This window comes from Vitis vinifera, chromosome 5, assembly GCF_030704535.1.
Source record: "Vitis vinifera cultivar Pinot Noir 40024 chromosome 5, ASM3070453v1".
Lineage (NCBI taxonomy): Eukaryota > Viridiplantae > Streptophyta > Magnoliopsida > Vitales > Vitaceae > Vitis > Vitis vinifera.
Genome location: NC_081809.1, coordinates 18127333 through 18146081, shown reverse-complemented (window position 1 = coordinate 18146081; position 18749 = coordinate 18127333). Strand labels below are relative to the sequence as shown.

The 18749-nt window shown below is 30.3% G+C and overlaps 2 long non-coding RNA genes across 2 annotated transcripts; both read right to left on the bottom strand.

Annotated features, from left to right (window-relative positions):
• Positions 1–1282: 1282 nt before the first annotated feature.
• On the bottom strand, positions 1283–2535 carry LOC132253717 (uncharacterized). Its single transcript, XR_009465602.1, has 2 exons — positions 1635–2535; positions 1283–1520 (listed from the first exon to the last, which is right to left on the bottom strand). It is a non-coding gene; the product is annotated as an uncharacterized LOC132253717 (long non-coding RNA).
• Positions 2536–7351: 4816 nt separating this feature from the next.
• LOC109122640 (uncharacterized) lies at positions 7352–9272 on the bottom strand. The gene is made up of 3 exons (XR_009465601.1): positions 9125–9272; positions 8819–8859; positions 7352–7438 (listed from the first exon to the last, which is right to left on the bottom strand). It is a non-coding gene; the product is annotated as an uncharacterized LOC109122640 (long non-coding RNA).
• Positions 9273–18749: the final 9477 nt, after the last annotated feature.

Below are 18749 nucleotides of genomic sequence, written 5' to 3'. Positions count from 1 at the left end.
ATTCACAAATTTGGACACCTCCAAATGCATGTGCATGCCATGTGCATGGAAGGCTTTATCAATAGTCTATGACAATCTCCTCGTTCTAGCACTTACGTCATTACCCCTATGCAAAGGCAACGATGATAAGATTTCCACTCGTGTTGTAGGAATTTTTACGATTTGGATGTGCCAATGATTGTTATCACAAATAAGGATGAAAAGTTACATAAGGAATGACAATATATTAGTTAGTAGGTTACTAAAGAAAGCCATTATTTTTTAAAAGCTGCATAAGGAATGAGAATATATTAGTTAGTAGGTTACTAAATAAAGTCATTGTTTTTTTTAATATGAAAACAAATTTTTTTAATTGGATTCAATTGTAAAATGTGTGTACTACCCAATGTTTTCAAAATCAGACCGATCATTGAACCGACAACAGTTACCAAGTCACGGTTCACTGGTCGGAACGACGGTCGAACAACGGTTGAACCGATGACAACATAAATAAATATTTTATTATTTTATAAATTATTAAAAATTAATAAATTCTATCTAGATTTTGACAACATCAACTTTGTTAAGTTTTTTTACAAGATTTTTTACTTGTAGAAGTCTATCAATCATCATATATGATATCTATAACACAATATAAGATGTTATACATTCATAATATCAATAAACCCAATATTTATCAAACTATTTCAATACTATAATAACCAAATTATCAAAGAGTTGTTAACTTAACACATTATCCATAATAAATAATACAAATGTTAACCATAACACTTAAATAATTATTCAAAATATAACATGTCAATGTTTGAATATTCATGAAGATTTTTACATACTAATAAATATAAAATTCATGTCTTCATTCATTTTGGAAATTGGAATATGGAGAATGAAAATGAGCATCTAAAAAACCAAAGTTCTCCACATCAAGCCCTTCTATAGCCACACCACCACTATCCTCATCATCTACAAAAACATTGAATATATATCAATAAGAAATCATTTTTAAGAAAAAAAATATATAATTATTGAACTTTTATAAGTTTAAATATTCTACTAACCAATGTGAGAACTTGAACCTTCCACTTCATTTATTGGAATTAACCATTATTCATATAGAAGATTTTCCAATTCTTCAACATCTAGCTTTGCTGGTTGATCCTCATCAACTCTTCAAAAATCAATCTCATCAATGCATGCATAGTCAATAGGATCATAGATTCTTTCTTGTTATAGAACCCAAAAAAGAAAAACATATAATTATTCATAATTGTGAATAAAAGAATTTAAATTCAAAACACCAAGAAAGCATTTATACCGATTTTTTAGTCGCAAATTATAATGAACGTATACAAAATCATTAAGCCTTTGATGTTCCAATCTATTCCTTCTTTTGGTATGTATACGTTCAAAGACACTTCAATTCCTTTCACATCCAGAAGACGATGCAGTTTGGCTCAATATTTGAATGGTCAACTTTTACAAATGTGGTACACTGTATCCATGTAGCCTCCACCATTCATCTAGTTATCATTTCACATTAAAAATAAGAAAAAAATAAAACGCATTAGCAAGTTTAAAATATTAAATAGTAAGTAGGTAACCAAACACACTAATAAATGAAAATAAACTTTTACCAGGTTGAAGTATTTCACATGAAGAATAAGCAAGGTCTTTTCCAAAACTTCACATTCGATCACAAAACAACTTTATTTCATTCATTGTATCAAGCTTGCCTTTCAAAACTTTCTGATCAATAACATCCATGACACCTACAATAACAGTTAGCTTATTACAAAAGTTTTCTTGATCATATTGGAAACATGGATCCAACTAATAAGCTACTGAATGAATGTTTTTCTTTAGTTGTTGATCCCAACGTTGCTTTATGATTTTTATATAAAGCTTGTATAGTTTTTTCTTGTAGTTAAACAATTTCTTGATGCCTAAACGAACCCTATACATGCCTTCATACACATATCCCATCAAAGGTCTCTCATCACAATCAACAATACGCAATAAGCGCATTAGTGGAGACATAAGATTCATAACAATCAAACAATCATTCCAAAATCTATTATCCAATATGATGGAAACTACAACTTTGCTTTTATTATCCTTTGAATATCTAGAGTCACAAAGAACTTACTAGTCACCAAAGCCTGCAAATCATGTTTATGATCATGAAGACTCTTGAGTGCAATGAATGAAGTAGCAAAGCAAGTTACACCAGGTCGGAGAATTTTTGTCCATCCATTTCTTTTTCTCAACCAACTTAACAAAGCAACATGATTATACACAAAAATTATCACCTTTGATGCACGTCTTACAAGTTAAGCAATATGGTCCATCTTACCAATATCCTTAAAGATCAAATTAAGACAATGAGTTGCACAAGATGACCAATTGATGTGTTTATGTTTCTAAGAAATCAATCTCCCCGTGACCACATAATTTGTTGCATTATCAATCACTATATGAACTACATTGAGTTAACCCACCCATTCAATCACCTCATCAAATAAGAGAAACAAGTTATTTGCATCCTTGATATTGTTTGAAACATCAACAGATTTCACAAACAATATTCATTCAGGACAATACATAAAGAAGTTGATGAGTGTTCTTTGTCTATTATCTATCCAACCATCACCCATTATTGTACACCCAACTTTTGCCCAAATTGCATGATAAGAGTCCACAAGTAACCGAACTTCCTTCTTGGCATCCTTTAAAAGATTAACCCATAGTTAATGGTAATTTGGACCCTTATATCCAAGACCAATTGCAGATATAACATTCAACATTGGCTTGAAGTTGAAGGAATTCACAGCATTAGTAGGAATGCATGCATCATAAAAGAATCTCTCAACCGCCATATCTATTCTCTAAGTTGCTTCTTTTCCAGTTAATACACTCCTCATGGAAGGTTGAGCTCCTTGAGTATTTCTTGGTACAAAATACTTATCTACTGTTGATTTTTTTTCTTTTTCCACTACTAGCTGCCATAGGACTTTGCATTTTTTTTAACCTCTTCTTCACCTTCTACCATATCTCCTTCAAATTGTGACACATTAGGACCATAAGGATTTCTACATTCATATGCTTCTTGGGTTGTTTTCTTGGAATTCACAAACTCTTGCAAAGAATTTTCCATTTGAAATCTTTCATTATGAGGAATCGATTTACATGGACCAAAATCTCCTTTCACTCCATCAAGATTTTGTTTCATTCTATGAATACCCTACCTTTTGCAATCTTTTTACAATACAAACAAATAAGAGCTTTTCTTCCATTTGCATATCTTTCTTCAGAAACATGCTCCCATGTAGGACCAATCTTACTTCTAGTTTGTTGTAAATTGGTAGTTGAATCTTGACTAAAGAATGGGGTCAAGTTTGATTCCATTTTTTATTTTTCTATCAAATTAGAAATAAAAATCCTACATTAATCTAGAGAATGAAAGTCGTCAACAATTTAATGATTTATAATCAAGTCATCAACAAATTATAACAATCACATATCAATGAGTAAATTTATCTAAATGGATAATGGCACGGAACAGTGGGAGTTGTTTATCCGTTTATGCAAGAAATATGATATTTTGCCATATCCTAATTGGCTCCAACCCCATCACCCATCGCCCCCACATTGAAATTAAAATGCCTCTTTCCTATGATTACTTCACCCGTAAGGAAACTAGTCAAACTATAAAACTAATTGAACCCCACAAAAACAAAAATATCAAACTAGAGAGGCAAAGTTTTTTCTTTGCAATTGTACCCCCCAAAAAGAAACTACCAAACTGATTGCATGAATAATGACAATTTTTTTTCTTTTTTCGTTTCTTTCCATTTCTCTCTCTTTTCTCCATTTCTGATTGAATGGATCAAAGTGTCGGAACAAGAAGGCCACCTGATTAGAGCGTTTTCATTACAATCCGTACAACTCCTAAACCCAATGGTGTCACACTATCACCTTTCCTTCGTTCACAGCCAATCGAGGGGGTGGGGGGTTTACAGGGGGCCGGTGGGTGTGGAAAGTTTACAGCCAGTCAGGGTTGTTTCCAGCGGTAGAGAGGTCTATCGACTTCCAACGCCGCGGCGAGTAACTAGGAAGAGGCGACAACAGGGAGGGTTGCCAGCTTGTAACGACAATCAAGCTATCCAGGTGTCGTGGGTCGTAACGCATCAAGGGCAGGCGAAACGACAAGCCGGTAGCTACTACGAGGAGAGGAGGGAGGTTTTGCAATTTGCGTCCATGATTTTCATTAAATACCCTCCAAAATAACATCATTTTGATGTTGTTTTGAAAAATAATAATAATAATTTTAATCCAATCGACCGATTCATTGGTTGAACCACCGATTCAAGTGATCTGACCCTGGTTCAATGCAATTCCAGTCCAATTGACCGAACCGGAAGAGAACTGTGACCAACCGACGGTTGAACCAATCGGTCCAGTCTAATTTTTAAAACCAAGGTACTACCAGCTCACATGTCGAAATATCGCTTCCCACCAAGTGAGCATCATGAAACATATGACATTTATCCATGATTTCATATGTTTTTTTGCCTTGTAAGGAAGGCTACCAAGCACCACCCTTCACAAGTTTTGGAATGCACCCGTACATAGTAACCAATTAAAAAGAATTGAGAAGCACATAAAAAATGAGATGTTTAAGGCCATATTGAGAATGATGGATCAAAGTAGTGTGAGTGCAATGGTTGTGGTTGTTGTGTATTGAGCATGCAGGAGACAACTCTAATAATCTGAATGTATACAAATGTTAATAAGAATAACACAAAATCAAATGAATTCTAATTTCATAATGGATGAAGTTGAAGCATTTAACACATACCACGCTATTTACACAAAATAAACTCATTCAACAAAGATAGTTCATCCCTTGTGATGTATAGACCATGCATATTGCACAAGACCTCGTTGAATTGTGAGAAATAGCTTATGTTAAATGGAGAGTGTGAAAAAAAAAATGATGCCATGAACAATGTGTGGGAAAAAAATGTCAAGTACCTCAGGTCACCATCTTCCCCCTATGCAAAATCAACGAACAACCTTTCTTGATTAGTGTTTCTCCAAGTATAAATGGTGTCTATTTTTTATAAAGTCCATCTCCTACGGAAACTATTGAACTAGACAAACATGTGTGCAAATCACCAACATATTAATAAGTGATCATACATAATAATTCTTTTTTTTTTCCTTAATATAGGATAAATAGAAGTTATAGTTAGTGATTAAAGCAATTTATTGAAAATGTCGAACCATAATACATGAGTAAGATGTTTTCTACCAAAATTAAAACATACAAAAAGATAGATGTGATTTATACAAAATTAAGTACTCAAATTTCCTAGGTGAGAAAGGTCTTATGCACAATCACTTATTTACACTATGTTAACACCACACAATACATGATCTATTTTCTAATAATGTTTCTCCCTAACCATATTCTCATTTCTTTCCCTGCCCCTAGTGCTAGCTTTATGTCTTTACAATGCGCTAAAATCATTTGACATCTCATATTTGAGTTGTGCACAAACCATAATCAATTTCATATAACTATAATGGATTTAATGCTCTATAATATTCATGTTTGCTATGAAAATTGACAACAATGAATTTGAAAAGCGATTTGTCATCCATCACCCATACTTTAGTCTTGTCTTGTCACTTTGAAAAAATATTGTGTTGTCTTCTCAATTTCAGAATGACACATACAATAAATTAATACTTCAACAAAATAACATGCAATGGTTTAGAAAACAAAAGATAATTCAATTAGTCTTGTATTAGATTTAAACCCATGTCTGAACAACAAGCCCACCTAAAACTAAACCTAATTCATGATGATTTAGAGGTACATTATCATTATTTTAAAAACATGTCACGTTCTTTATTTTTCTAATATCATTTTATCATAAAATTTTAGAAAGTATAAAAGCATCATCCATACACACTTGAAACCTAATGATTAAGAATTGCGAGCTTAAAAATAGTGTATATATATATATAAATGCAAAATAAAATATTTCCCTTACCTCAGAAAAAAAAATGTTATTATCCAAAACTAGATATAAGCCATTTTAGGGAAAATAATAAACACAAAAATACTACAAGAGACAAACCTTGGTGACTCCTCTACTTTTGGGGCCTCCTCAAATTATTACCAACATACTAAAGTGGAAATAAGCATAATGTTCATTGACCATCTACATTTTAATATAAAATCCATCAAATCTTAAGATCTTTATGTTATTTCCAACTAAAAAGCTCTCAAAAGATGACAACCATACACTTGATGAAGGTCTAGTCCGAGAAAATTAAGGTTTCCTAGTATTCAAGTCAAAGTTTCATGCCAAAAATATAAAGGTGAATCTTGTGAGAATTCTCTACAACCATCTATCCAAATAAAGACAATACCAACATTCCAAACAAAAAAAAAAAAACATGTGAATCTTGTACAATTATCCACAACCATCCATCCAACTAAAGACAATACTAACGTTCAAGGGTGAATCTCTACCTACACAAGTGAAGGTCTCGATACCAACAAAAAAGGAAAATGGTGATGATGAGGAGCACAAATAAAGGAATGATGACATGACAAGGATTACAGGGATGTTGACTACCACATTGACGACCAAAAGGGCTTTAGGCCTGTTTTGGGATATTCACGTGACTAAAGTAACTTTGATGGTGACGACGACCATAGGGATTAAACTAGGGCTTTGAGTTTGTTTAGGGCTTCAGCCTCTTGAACTCTTCAAAAAACGAAAAGGAGATATTTTAATTGCTAAACTTAGAATCTATCATCTTTTTGGATTTCCAGTAGGATTTTATTATTATTTTTTCCCAACACAACTAAGGGGATCTCTAGGATTATGGAATGTCAATATCCTTCATCTTAATTTGCAAGACTTTGTTGGGTTTTTTACCTAATTATCCAAGTTATGAGGACTTTGTGCAATTTTTAGACCCATCTAGGCCTAAAGCACAAATTTTCCTTTTTTTAAAATAATTGTTAAGGGCATTTTGAGCTTTTACACCTGATAAAATTTCCAAATATCCTCCACAACAAAAGTTCTTCTAACTTTTAACACTAAACATGTGAAGTTTAACCCTCTTTTCTACAATTATCAATCATATCATTCCCTAAAGCATAATAAACCCCCTTATACAACCAATACTCTAGAATCCTTCAAGGCTTTTTACAATAGATGAAATTTATAATAAAAACAACAATTAAATATTAAAATAATAAAAGTGTTCTTGCACATGAGAAATTAAATAAATAATAACATTGGACAACTAAATAATATAATTAAGAAAATTTATTACTTGAAACTAGATATGTAAATTACATACCTTTTCCGACTCCACTCATGTCATTGAACTTTTTATTAAATCATCAAACCTAAATCATAAAAAATGAAAATATTTTATCTTATTAGGGATAATTGTGAAGTTACACATAGACATAAGATGAAATTTTAAAAATAAAATTCAAATGGTGAACAAAAAAAGAAAAAAAAAACACAAGAATAAACACCAATACATTATCATATCAATATTCTTATTTAAATCATATACTAAAGGGGCTAAGTTCTTTTATTGCAATTTTGACCTGTCTAATAACTAAGATGAATTGGTGCACTAGATTGTAACTACTTGATGTCATTTATTTCCCACATCATGCTATACTATAAAACCATTCACATAAAATCATTAAAAATAAGCAGTGAAAATTTATTATTCACATGCATGAATGCTAATGGACCAATCTTATATACCAAATATTCTTAACTAATATCTAGTTTTCTTTTGAAATGAACACTTGTCCTAAAAGAAAACTATTAGCTTCTCAAGCATTAAAATATTTGTGCAATATCAAAATAAGTTTCACATTCAATAAGAAGTTGAGTCTTATTCAATGGTTATATTTGATTTCCACCAAATTAACCCAAAAAGCCTAAAAAGTCCAGCCAACTTCATGCCAAAGAAAAAGAAAACTCAAGTTGCTTAGAACAAACTTCAAGCTCACAAGCTCCTTAAGTTTTGCATTCAAATAAAAATGGAATTTATAATTTGAGAGAAAAATAAAATAAAATAAAATTAATAATAGGGATTAGGATACCTTCCTTAAGTTTCATTTATTCCAAAAAAAAAAAAAAAAACTGCCTTCAGTTCAATTATCTTAAAGTTTTACTGGAATAACAAAAGAAGTGTAGTCAATAATGAGCAAGAAAAAGTAAATATATTACTAAGGTTACATATGAATCCTAAAAAGTAGATAAGAGAATTATTTTTTATGTTTTGACGTTATGAAAAATGAGGAAAAGAAAAAGAAAATAAGGAATCCTCGTAAACTCTCTCTGCAATCAAGTTCTGAAAACCATTACAACTTTACCTAAAAATCTAAGGATGAAGTTTTCACTTCAAAAAAATGAACATTAAAATATAATTCGTGTTTGTTTGGCTGAAAAGAAAACTTGATAATAATTAACCACAATATGATAAAATAGAAACAAAACCAACAAAATGAGAGAGGGATAACAATAATTGGAACAAAATTGACCCCAGTTAATGAAACTGACCCCAGTTATTTTGAGAACAGATTCATAGAATCATAAAATAGGAAAGAGGAATCTCTAAATATTTTCTTAGTGACAGGAAAAAGGAAAAAAGAAATTCGGAAAGGACACCTTAAAATATAAGATCGAATTTCTCAGAAACCAAACAACGAGCAAAGAAATTGGAACAAAAAGAGAAGAAAAGAAAGAAAAAAAAAACGTACCTCTTGAGGGTGCCATTGAAGTAACAATTTCAGTGATGCCCCTGTTCCACAAAATCCAGCTGTATAAGTGATGCTTACCATGGAATCAAAACACTTAGAACAGAAAATAAGCATTGTCTACTGAATCAAGAAAAGAAGGGAAAAGAAAACAACAGTTTGGTCTTGAAATGAAACTCCTTGAGTTGACCCACATTATTCAAATGATTTTCAAAGCAGTTAAGTTAGCCTAACTCCCAAATGATGTTGAAGAATACAAACTATCATCCAAAACCAGTAGGTGATAGAGATGAGAGATAACAGATGTACCTGAGAGAATACAATACAACGGATGGTTCAAACTTCAAACAGAGGATAAGAAATGAGAAAAGAGAAGCTCAGTCCCAAATCCTATGACCCTCTTTATTTGATTAGAGTGAAGATGGGGTGTGCTGTATACACTCTTTATTTGATTGCTTGGGAGCATTGTTGGGAAGTGGCAGTCAATACAAGAAATTAAAGATGAATCAGTCATTTGAAAGTTGAAGAGACACAAGCCTGCCTAGCAGCTTTATTGGGAAGGTAAACTGCATGGATGGAATGACTTTTGACTGCGATTCAGTGGATGGGAAATGAAAAGACACTTTCCTTCGACTATAATTCCAATTTTTAGTTTTTACCGTGAAATTAGACTACTTTATATATATATATATATATATATAACATTTTACTTATTTTAAAAAAATTATTTTGAAATTTGAAATTAATTTTAATTTTAAAAATATTAAATAATCATTTTTGTAAACTATTCTTGAAAAACAAATTTATGAAAACTATTTTTAAGGTAACTCACCCAAAGATTTTCACCTTTAATAAGGCTCCACCAAAGTTTGACTTTGTTTTCCACCTTGAGTTTGTAAGAAATTTTGACTTAATCATATAAAGTAAATAACGTTTGAGAAATGTTTTTAAAAATTGTTTTACAATATTTTGTAAAACAAAAATTTATCTAAAAAATTAAAATATTTTTTATATATTTTTTATATTTTAAATTTTTTAAAAATAATTTTTATTTTTAATCATTTTATCATATTTATTTAATTATTTTTTAAAATAATTCTTATAAAATAAGTAAAAACAAATAAAAATAATTAAATGATGTTCTCATAAAACATCATCGTGTTTCTATTTTTTAGTTATCATTAAAAAAAAATAGGTGAAAACAACTCAAAATAACTAAATAACATTCTCACAAACCACAGACCATAGTGTTTTTATTTTCTAATTATCAGACATATTTCACTACCTTTATTTATGTTTTTTTTTAATAAAAACATTTAAGGCATTGATAACATACTATGATAGAAATTTATGTCAAAAAAAAAAACTTACGAGAAGAACGCTTTTTTGCCACGTGACTACTTGTCTTTATTATTTAAGAATTGAAATTACTTGGATTGTATATATACATAAAAACTTAAAATATTTTAGTTCATAAATATGGACAAAAATATTATTCATTATTACTAAGTAAAATTGTATTTGTGCTTACATTATATATTACTTAAATCAATGAGTGGCTATACTTAATTTAAAATTGTATTTCTTCGGGTATTGATATGAAGATTTTTTTTCAACTTTCATATTTTTTAGATGTATTCACATGTTTGGTGCATACCATGTAAGATTTTTATTATTATTATTATTGTTTCCAATATTTTCATTCTAACCTTTTTTATTCTTTAATTAGTGATAATAACTTGATGATTTTTTTTCTAATTTAGATGCAAACCGAACAAATGCAAGGATGAGAATCATGATAATTAGAATTATATAATAAAAAGATGAAATTTAATTTTAAAAATCATATGGTGAAAATTTAATATGTATTTTTATAATTAAATAATTATAATTAAAATATTTAGTTTTATAATTTGACTATAGGAGAGAAAACATTAACAAAGATTTTCTTTCCTAACCTATAATGAAAATAAAAAATGGATAATTACGACAGATGAGACTCAAAATGGCTCTTAGAAGGTTAAAGTTTACATAATTGTTTTGAAGTCTATAAAATTTGTTTTGACAAAAATACCCTTTATCATTCACACATCTCTATATACATTTTTTTCATAATTCTCATAGATTTTTTCAATATCAAATTATTGAAAATATTGTTTACACACAAGTAAATGTTAGATATCTATTTTTTTTTTTTTTACATTTTCGTACATGTACGAGAGATTGTACTAAATGTACAAAAATTATACAAGTCTTTCAATTGTGAATATATTTAAGTGTTTTTCTTTATTTTATTTGTTTGTTTTTAATACCATTAGAAATATAGTTTCCCATATACATAAAAGTCAAATACATTTTTTTTCATGTATATACAAAACACTTATACTAAATATATAAGGTATATGTATTGGTTGTACTAGACTGTACAAGTCTATCTATTATGAATATATTTGCCTATTTTTATGGATGTTAATAAAAACATGAAAATGTTTTATACATTTAGTATAATTGTTTCATATATGTGTAAACATATGTAAATAGAAAAGTTATATTTAACATTTATACACATGTATAAACAAAATTTCTAGTAATTTGGTATGGAAAATAAACAAAGAAAATGAAAAAAAAATGCATATATATATATATATATATATGAAAAATAAACATGGAAAAACATTTTTTTTTTTAAGTTTTCACTTCATAGCCTTGAAATAAGTTTTTTTTTTTTTTACTGTTATGGGTATTTTTGATAATTTAAAAAATGACAAGATTCTCCTCACCCTTTCATAAGAAGTATCAATTTACTTTTAGGTAATTTTCACCCAGCCCACCCTATTCAAGGATTATTCCTAAAGTAATTTATATCTCAAATGCATAATAAAATAGAAATCATGATGGAATTAATGGGACATAAATACAATTAAATAACAGTAATTTATAATTTAAAAACAAATGAAATGAGTTAATATTAAAAAAATTTATTTAGGGCACAAGGAAGTGGTGTTGATTTATAAATAGATAGTGTAAAAGGTATGAAGAATGAAGTAAATATATAAACAAATAATATCAAACAGTAATGAAATGTGGTTTATATGTAAAGAAATGACATAAATTAATTTGTATTTATAAAGTATAAAGAAATAAAGCTAAAATATGAAAGAATATGTTAAAATGCAAAAAAATAAGATTAATATATAAATGAATGAGATGAACAAATTTTCATTAATTTTGTTCAAGTTACAATGAAAGAATTGAAGTAATGTTCAAATAACATTAGGCACATAGAAATAAAACCAAATTATATATAAAAAAAATGACAACCGCTATGTTTGAAGTACAAATAAAAACAAATTTGATCTATATAGAAATAAATAATATCCATAGATAGATGAGTAATATCTATATACAAATAAATAATATGAAGGTTTGAAATTAAAGTTGAAAATATCTATGCTATTTCTACCAAGTTAATTTTGATCTTGAAGATTATGCACGATGTTATTGTGAACTAAAATATTATAAACTTCTATTTACATGTTTAGGGAATGTAATTTTGACTCGTAAATAATAAAGATAAATAGCCATGTAGCGAAAGAGCCAATTTTCTTGGCGTAATTTTCTTTAAATATTTGTTGAAATTAGAAAAAAAAACAATAGTAATATAACAAAACATTTGTTTTATCAGAAAAATTCATGTGAATTTTTGTTTTACAAAAAATTATAAAACAATCTTCAAATTTAAAAATATTTTTAAAAATTCTTTCTACACAAACTTAAAATTACTTGCAAGTCCACTTCTTAAAGTAAAATAATTTCAAAATTAGTTTGCATTTGATAATTTTCGAGAATAGCTTTAAAAAATAGTAGTTTAATATGTTGAAACTAAAAATTAGCCTAAAATTTTAAAATGTATGTTAAAATAATTTTTATTAGTCATTTTTTTTATTCTCATCGTTACCTTTTAAAATAGTACAAAAAAAAAAAAAGTCTTGATTTTATGATAAATTCAAAGAAAAAAAATATATTGTCGGTACAGTGAAGCATCATTCCATTTGATGCAGTTTTACATTTCCAATAAAGCTGTTTTTCTTCTCTAGGCAGAATTTCCAAATGACTGACTCCATCTTCGATTTCAGTATTGTGTTGACCGCCACTTCCCGCTTGCAAGTTCCAAGCAATCAAATAAAGAAAGGGTGTATAAACCGGTACACCCCCTCCTCACTCTCCTCAATATTCAGGAACTTAAGGATCTTTAGGATTTGAGACTAATATTCTCTATTTGAACCATCCATTGGATTCTCTCCGGTATATCTCTCACTCACCATCTCCATCTGAAAGTGATTTGTTTCCGATTTCCATTGTCGTGTTCAAGCGCTTTGACTTGTCAGTTCATTACTGGTTTTGGATGTGTTGGGCTACTCGAAATCCTTTAAAAATCATTTTAATAATGTGGGTTTAATAGTAAAAGTAGATCAACACGAGGGGTTCTGTTTCAAGACAAAAATTCTTCCATTTTTTACCTTATTTCGGGAGACAATGCTTATTTTCTTTTCATATTGCAATTTTTTTTTTTATTCCATGGCGTATACACATAATACATCGATCACTTATGCCGATGGATTTTGTAGAACAGGGGCATCACTGAAATTGCTACTTCAATGGCACCCTCAAGAGGTTTGGTTTGTTTTTTCTTTTCATTTCTCTTTTTCTATCAGTTTCTTTGCTCGTTGTTTGGTTTCTGAGAAATTCGATCAGAACTGAAGAAATCTTTGGATCTTACATTTTAAGGTTATATTGGAACTTGGAATGGTTTTCGGAGCCTGTTAGCGGAGATATTTTACGAGGATTTCTTATTTTCTTAATTAAATTGCTCCATTGGCATTGACTCACGCAGTAATAAAATTTTAATGATTTTGTGTGAATGATTTAACAGTATAGTGTGGCTTGGAAAATAAAGGATACTAAGTAATCACAATTCTAGGGTACTAATTCATTATTTGAAAGAGAATTAGTTTTTAAAAGGTCAAATGTGCAAAAACTAACCTTGGATCCCTTTAGCATATGATTTAAATAAGAATATTGATATGAGAATGTTTTATTATTTAGAATCTGTTTGGTAGTGATTCTAAGAAGTGTTTTTAATATTTCTAATATTTGAAAATTTTTATCATTCAAGTGTTAGAAATGTTAGAAACGCTTTCTAAAATCACTCTAAAACGCACTCTTATTGCATGTTGTGCTTTTTCACTCCAAAATGCACTCTTATTGTTGTATTTTTTTTTTCTTTTTTGACCATTTGAATTTTATTTTTAAAATTTGATCATACATTTACGTGTAATTTCAAAATTATCCCTAACAAGATAAATTGTTTTCATTTTTATGATTTAGGTTTGATGATTTGGTAAAAAATTCAATGGTATGAGTGGAGTCGGAAAAGGTATATGATTTACATATCTAATTCTAAGTAGAAAATTTTGTTAATTATTTTATTATTTTATTTAGCAAAGTATAGGATAATGAAATAAATTTTCTAATGTTATTATTTAATATTTAATTTCCTATTTGCAAGAACACTTTTATTATTTTTGTATTTAATTGTCGTCTTCATTATAAATTTCATCTATAGTTAAAAAGGCTTAGAGAATTCTATAGTATCAATTCACTTTGGACTAAAAAATCAATCTTGGTTTTTTATTGTTGAAATTGAGAGGAAATAAAACCTTTCTAGATTTGGGTTCCATTTCATTGTTAATGAGAAACAAATATCAACATTTAAGAAATGTGAAATCAAGGCATGATAAAAATAAAAGTTAGAAGTATGAAAGTTCATTGATCTTGTTTATGAAAAACCTAACGAGGATGAATACGTGTTGAAAAACCTAGGATCCAATAGAGTAACACCGAAAGGGGAGTGAATGAATGTTTTTTAAAGATTTATGGCTTGTGACTGGGTAAGCATGCTTTTAATTTAATAAATAATTATTAATTAATTTTTATTTCTTTTTTAGGATAGATAAAGTGGAAAATAAAGAATATTACGATTTACTTACTTCTAGAAATGATTCAAAATTGTCAAATTTTGGAACTACATTTATAGAATTTCAAATGCTCAATTAATAGATAATATTGTTTACGTAATCAAGTTCAAATAAATTTGTGGTTGGTAGAAGATTATGTGAATATTTTGGAAAACAAATTTCGTCAATGTGGATTTTGCTTAAATACATAAAAATAAATTTTGGGAATAGAGAAAAGGTTAAGCATGCGGTTTTAAAGCTGTTAGTAATGTTAAGAGTTATCTTAATTAGTTGTCACTGTGAATTAGAAGCTTAATAGTTTTTGTCAGAAAAATTTGAGGTTGTGGTATATGTGGTCATATCAATTAGAGCTGGTTTTTATGCATGTTGTTTTAAGGGAATTTGAAAGTAAACATCATGTTGTTACTTTTGTCAATCTTTGAGGTTTATAGATGTTTATGACAAATGCCTTGTACATTATGGAAATTGGGAATGGTAATGATAAAAATGGGTCCCAAAAGTAGTCTTTTAAATTTAAATTTTATGTTATTTTGATCATGATTGCTCTTCTTACCACCCCGGAATTAAGCTGCATGGGGCGGCCAGATGGGACAAGGGGGGCAGGGAGCAGGTAGTGGCTTGGCGAGGAAGACGGGAAACAGGGGGATTTTTTTTTAGAGGGTGACAGAGAGAGGCAAAGGGGGACGAGCAGCTAGGAGGGAGAGGGAGGGGGAGATGAATGTCTAAGGAAGAGATCGAAAATCAGAAAAGGCCATCCAGGTATGGGCATGGTGGATTTTTAATTCATTTTCCCCGCGGTATCGTTCTTCATGCATTCATCTGGTCATTTTCCAGCTTTTCACTTGTTGCTTGGGTATTTTATTGCTTTTGTTTCCCCCTGTTATCTTCTCTGGGCATTCATCTCGGAGATAAACCCGGATACAGATTCATGTTATGCCACCGACTGGGGAATCTGTTTATCTCGGAATGAAATGGGTTCCTATGTTTTGTTTCTTTGTTTGTGGGTTTATCATGTTGCAAACGTTCAGTTTGAGGTCGCCATTTCCGCCTTGTCCGATGCTCCCATCCTTATCTCCCTACCCACTCGCGGAATCCGCATGTCCCCATGTCGGTGACCACGCCTACGTTAGCGTTGCCTCGCTGTTAGGTGGACTCGTTCACACCGCTGCATCTCACCAACGTCGACGCCGACACTACGCTCAAAACTCGAAGGAAAGCCAGGAACCAGATCATCGACGAGCTGTACCAGGAATCTCTCATACGTCCAGCTTGGAGTTGTCCCTGTCGTCGTCTCTTTCTCCGCCGCTCCCGCCGTGGACCGCCTCCTCTGTTTTCATCCAATCTGTCATTACTCTCGGTGGCTTCGTCGGTGGTTTTCGGAGCTGGCGTTCCTCGGCAGGAAGACCTGCTCACACAGTCGAGCTCTGCCATCACCGGCGCTGGCGGACGATAGAGGCATGTGAGAGGATTGCACCCCTCCGGGAAAGACGGAAGCGACTCCCACCAGCGACGTTAAGCCGGAGCTCCTTGCCGGCGGCGACGAGGAGAATGACAAGCTGCAAGCCTGTACAGGAGGAGCCTATGGCTGCTAATGGGCTGGAGTGTGATTTTTGCCAAGTAGGCTTGGGCTTATGATGGAGATGGAGCCCAAAGCCCTTTTAATTCATATTATTATTATTATTATTATTATTATTAACGATTATTATTATTATTATTATTATTATTATTAGCGGATAGTATTATTATTATTAGCGATATTATTATTATTAACAGATATTATTATTATTATTATTATTATTATTATTATTATTATTATTATTATTATTTGGGCTTCTCACCATGTACCACCCATTTGCCTCAAGCCCACGAATTTGGGCTTCTCACCATGCACCACTATTATTATTATTATGATTGGAATTTGGGCTTCTCACCATGCACCACCCAGTTGCCTCAAGCCCACGAATCTGGGCTTCTCACCATGTACCATCCATTTGCCTCAAGCCCACAAATTTGGGTTTCTCACCATGCACCACTATTATTATTATTATTATTATTGGAATCTGGACTTCTCACCCTGCACCACCCAGTTGCATCAAGCCCACATGGAATTTTTATTATTATTATTATTGTTATTATTATTATTATTGTTACTATTATTATTATCATTATTATTATTATTATTGTTTTTATTATTATTATTATTATTAAAAATCTATACTCTCGCAGTTTAATTTCATATTATTATTATTATTATCATTATTATTATTATTATTATTATTATTATTATTATTATTATTATTAAAAATCTATATTCTAGCAGTTCAATTTCCTGAAGTTCATTTATTATTATTATTAATTCAACTTTCAAAATCTACATTCTCACAGTATTATTATTGTTATTATTATTATTAAAAATTTATATTCTCACAGTTCAATTTCCTGAAGTTCATTTTCTTATTATTATTATTATTAATTCAACTTTCAAAATCTATATTCTCGCAGTTTAACTTACTAAAGTTCATTTCTTATTATTATTATTATTATTAAAAATCTATATTCTCGCAGTTCATTTCTTATTATTATTATTATTATTAATTCAACTTTCGAAATCTATATCCTCGCTGTTTAATTCCCTAAAGTTCATTTCTCATTTTCTTTGGCAAATTTCATATTAATTACCGAAGCTCTAATCTTTTAAATTTAATTCCCAAGACTTCAATTTTCAAATAAACTCCAAGAATTTCGTTTTCACTCGAATAGTTTTAATTCCATTTCAGTTCTTAAATAATCTTATGATCTTCTTGATTTTACGTAAGCAAAAATGAATTCTTCATAATTGAAAAAAACATGGAATTTGTAAGACTAATTCATGAACCATAAATTGGGCTTTGGTGGGGGCCCGATGTTTGATCTCTTTCGATTGTCAACTGTTGCACTTAATGTATTTTGTTTGATCTTCATTTTGCACTTCGATATGCATGAGCTATATTCCGTATTCATTAATTGTGTGCTAACCTCGTTTCTTGATGGCGCATTTGTGGCTCGTGGTCGAGGTACGCACCCACTCCCATTCTAGTCAGTCTCTATGCGTGTTTTGATTCCTATATGTGCATGATCGATTTGAGCATCCATTGTTTTTCTTATTGATTGCCACATCAGCTTCACTTTATTAGTAGAGACCCGACTTTAGGAACTTAGAGGGGTGCTACGGTTCGTACCGTACCTTCCCGATAAGTAACCTGACCCCCGAGCCCGATCCGGTTTTTCACAGACCGCTTTTCTAAAATAAGGAGTCACACTTAGGGTTTTCTTTCTTATTTTGTTTACCCCTTTAAAAATAAAACAAAAATAAGTGGTGACTTCAAGTCAGTTTTCATAATCAAATAAAATCAATTTTTCAAAATTAAAATCGAGTTCGCCATCGAGTGGAAAACGCATGAGCCGAAATGCGGGGTCCACAGTTAGAAATGTTAAAAACGCTTTCTAAAATCACTCCAAAACGCACTCTTATTGCATGTCGTGCTTTTTCACTCCAAAACGCACTCTTATTGCATGTTTTGCTTTTTCACTCCAAAACGCACTCTTATTGTTGTATTTTTTTTTCTTTTTTCACCATTTGAATTTTATTTTTAAAATTTGATCATACATTTATGTGTAACTTCAAAATTATCCCTAACAAGATAAATTGCTTTCATTTTTATGATTTAGGTTTGATGATTTGGTAAAAAATTCAATGGTATGAGTGGAGTCGGAAAAGGCATATGATTTACATATCTAATTCTAAGTAGAAAATTTTCTTAATTATTTTATTATTTTATTTAGCAAAGTATAGGATAATGAAAAAAATTTTCTAATGTTATTATTTAATATTTAATTTCCTATTTGCAAGAACACTT